The 4,348-nt window shown below is 35.4% G+C and overlaps 1 long non-coding RNA gene across 1 annotated transcript; it reads left to right on the top strand.

Annotated features, from left to right (window-relative positions):
- Nucleotides 1-341: 341 nt before the first annotated feature.
- On the top strand, nt 342-3,543 carry LOC140141189 (uncharacterized). Its single transcript, XR_011857372.1, has 3 exons — nt 342-484; nt 2,850-2,952; nt 3,433-3,543. It is a non-coding gene; the product is annotated as an uncharacterized lncRNA (long non-coding RNA).
- The last annotated feature ends 805 nt before the right edge of the window (nt 3,544-4,348 follow it).

Genomic DNA, 4,348 nt, shown 5'->3' with positions numbered 1-4,348 from the left:
ACTCAGCCTTACAAAAACTTCGATGATTTCTCTTTTGATATCAGCAATAAAACTACAGAATAAAACGGCAATGTTTAGCCGCTACCTGAAAAATACCGAATTCAACTTGTAAGCTGGCATACGCACAAAGGTTCCAGGCATGACGAATTTTACGCGCTCTCGCGTCGCTCGCGTTCGCGTATACGCTACAGTAAAAGTGTGGGTTCATCACGGTTTAACAACGGTTGGCTCCTGTACAGAGGTATAGGAAGAGTTGTTGAAATAAAATATGACACATACATATAAAATATGTATTAAAGATGATTTTAATACAATTTTTTATTATTATTTTTTCAAGGAATCAAGAGTAGCAGTGAATTCGCTGATAGCAGTATTAGCCTCCATACAAATGGTTCTTAGCATCGTGTCGTCAGCCTTCGCATGTTATGCTACATGTTTGTGCTGTTTCAAATGCTGTCGATGTCAGTCCACACCAAATAATATGGTAAGTTAATTAAGTTAAAGCGTGTGTTATACCACCCACGCGATGTTTACACTGTACGACGTACAGTGTACGTATACTAGGGGAGCTAGGACCACCTCCTTTGCACCCCACATAACTAAACCAAACCAAATTTTTTTAGGTTCCTGACATGACCTCAAAACATAATCAGGAATTTCCCAAAAATACAAGGTTTCTTTTCCAAGATTGCGTCCAAAATGGCCGCCAAATGCAGGTAATCACTATACTGGATGGTCATAATCCGTCAAACAGGACCGACCACACTATTTCTTATTTTGCGTGACAAACCCAGAAATATTACTCACGGCTTGTGCTTTCGCCATCTTGGCTGATGGCTTGATCACAAGTGTCTGTTGTGATCTGGTCCGCTGCGTTTCCCGTGGAGGTTGGATGCACTCTCAGATACGGCGCTGGAATTATTAAAATTTTCATTGCTTTACTTCAGTTGTTCGGCTCAGAATTAAAGGGGGTCTATCTGAAAGTAAAAACCACATTTTTTATGGAAATGTTACAATATGTCTTTAAAAAGTTTGTGTATGTTATCGCGCGTGTTGGGGTGTACGTACACGTTCTTATGCCTATGATTTGTGTGTTTTGCACGCGCATGTTTTTACATGTGATTGTGAAGTGTTAGATATTTGTATGAAGGCCTCTGACATGACTGACAGAAATCTCGGATGAATTGACTCCATGAGAGTCCACGGTTGTTTAATGACATGTAGAACTGTATTCATTTTAAGCAAAGTTGAACACTGATGGCGCTATTTATCTTAATCTTGTTTGTATCTTTACAAGGGGTACAAACTTGTCTAATGGCATTAAGGGTAGACGAGGTATTGTTGGTCGAGGCAACCTAAAAATCGATTTTCATTATCTAGATCAATATATTATTGAAAAATAACACCTTGATGTTTTGCAAATGTTCATTCTACAAATCGTATACTTTGCAAACTTGCTTAAATTATTGTTGTTAATGAGTTATGTACGTTTTACAAAAGTGTTGTTGTTTCAGCCCTCTTTACAACGTAACTCAAGAACCGCAGCACCTATAAAAGTATATCTGTGATATTTTAATAATATTTCTTCTACACACTCGCTATGAATTGAGCAATACAGTTTTTGCCAAAGCTCTCTACCATTCGTAAGATGCTGTGAACTACCAAATCACAACAGTTTAAAATAATTAATAACCTTAAAACATCAAAATGAGTGACATATAGCATGGAAATATTCTACTTTTTATCATGAAATGAAAGGAATGATCATATTATTGGGCTAAATTAAATTTAAAATATATGTAAATATCGCCCTCGATTTGCACACAACAGTTTATAGAATAAAAATTACCACAAAAAGGCAGGAAAAGATGAAAATTTTGATAAAGAAAAGACAATCTAAGTTGAAAATAGCTAAAAAATATATGTATATACCGGTATTAGTGTAATAGCAGTCGGTATTGTAAAGGCCTAGAATTTAAAATTATGTTATGTTTTGTTAGAAACAGTAATAAATGATTACATCAAACAACCGTGAGTTAGCTTTCGAGCTTCAAAGAAACATATAAACTTGACAATACATGATTGCCATCCAAAATCCAGCCAGCGATTCGGGAAATTTCTAGAGAATGTTCGACCTTTAAAAGCGGAATAGGTATAGGGACTAGCTCCATGCCTGCTTATCTGAGCTTTATATCCCAGGTAAGGCCCGTTATCTATAGCGAACAGACAGTGATGAAATCGGCATCGCTCTATATCATAGTTCATACTTCATGAAAATGTATCTGGACCTGTAGTTTACGGCATATATCATGAAACAGGCAGAATTCCCTTCTGTTATCACAAGAGATGATATTTCATATCATCATAATCATCAGTCGGCTGCGGAGCAGGCGACTACAAGCTTTCTCCCGGGGCTTTCTCCAACTAATGCGATCTTGGGCAAGCGAAACAATTTTGTTTGGCTCAAAATGTCTCAAATTCTTGTTAGTCTTTGTTTGATTTGTTTTGTTTTTACTTCTTTTGGTGGTAACATTTCTTTGTTCTTCCTCTGGCCTTACTGACCTTCTGGTCATCCCCTCCATAGTTCGCTTGTTTGATACTAGTATTGCCTTTGTTTATTTGTTTTTTAAGATTTATACTTGTGTGATTTCATGTGAATTATGGGAAATAAAATTATCCTATCTTGTGTCTTGTATCAATGCTTATATGTATCAATTATAATTAGAGAGGGCGGCCTATCTGCTATGTCATAGCATGACATCAGTCAATATGAGACATTAAATATTAAATGCGAGGATCCAGAGGATACATGCCTGAGAAAATATATAATAATATATGTATCAATTTAGATTGCATACACGGCATACGATAACCAGGCCTTATATGGGCATCAACATGATCAACCTGTAAACATATTTATGGTACAATCACCGACTGGACAAATTGGACAAAGTAAGAATAATCATGATAATAATCGATGGCGATTGAGGATGAATGATGCATGATGATAATAATCGATGACGATGATGATGACGACGATGATGATGATGATGATGATGATGATGATGATGATGATGATGATGATGATGATGATGCGGATGATGATGATGGTGATGGTGATGATGATGATGATGATGATGATGATGATGATGATGATGATGGTGATGATGATGATGATGATGATGGTGATGATGATGTCGGTGTCGATGGAAGTGTTGATGGTGTGATGGTGGAGGTGGTAGTGGTTGTGGCAGCTGTGGTGTTGTTTCTTTTATATCAAATATGTAACATCTTTATTATTATTATTATTATTATTAATGTATTATTATTATTATTATTATTATTATTATTATTATTATTATTATTATTATTATTATTATTATTATTATTATTCAATTGTCATCATTATTGCAATCATTGCTGTCTTAACAGTTATTTCACCGAGTCAGACCATGCATCAGTCAACACAGCAACGGTTCTTCATCATGCCGCCACCTTCTACAGAGAGACAGCCTACGTTCTAACAAACTTGTTTATAAGTTCGTGATTGTATATCACCACCATTTCAGAGATCAAACTCGGAAGATTGTTAATCATGCTAATTAAATCAAAGTCCATAATAATGTTTAGATTGTGATCTTCCTGACATAAATTAATCACCATGGCGTACTATGGAGTTATCAGTGGTCATAGCAATTTTACAAGTAATGTAATCAAGAAAGCATTGACATTAAATTAAGGACTCAAGATTCATATGGAGATTTATGAATCGTACCGTAAAGAGAAGAATTAATATGTACAACTCAAATCTATTGCTATTAAGATACGACAAACAAAAAGAACATTATTGTTGACTTTAAAGGCACTCAGTTCCAAATATAATATGTCATACATTATAAGACCCTCCTCCGGGTCCGTGGATAACGACTGGTAATGTAGACTAGACTATACCATTATCAATCAATCCAAAACTCGGACCGAATCTGTAGATAGTTTGCCTTCCACTTCCCATAAATTTCATATTCATATTCATATTCAATTTATTTCCATCAAAATCACACCGTACATAAAATAACACCAACAACATTTTTATAAAAACAAGATGGGGAGGTGCAACTGCAAGCAAAAGCCTGAGAAGACGTTGCACCACCTGACAATTAAATTAAAAACCAAAAAACCAAACAGACATACAAACATGACATGACAAGAGCGGTGGCCGAGAAACACACACACACACACACCCCAACAAACAAACAAAAAACATTATAAATATCAGTTATGAGAAAAGAATCATTTATATTACAAACATTTCATCAATTTCCAAAAGATTAAACTGACTTTCAGCACA

This window comes from Amphiura filiformis, chromosome 19, assembly GCF_039555335.1.
Source record: "Amphiura filiformis chromosome 19, Afil_fr2py, whole genome shotgun sequence".
In the NCBI taxonomy this organism is placed as follows: domain Eukaryota; kingdom Metazoa; phylum Echinodermata; class Ophiuroidea; order Amphilepidida; family Amphiuridae; genus Amphiura; species Amphiura filiformis.
The sequence above is the reverse complement of the archived record's forward strand: the minus strand, read 5'-3'. Positions and strand labels throughout refer to the sequence as shown.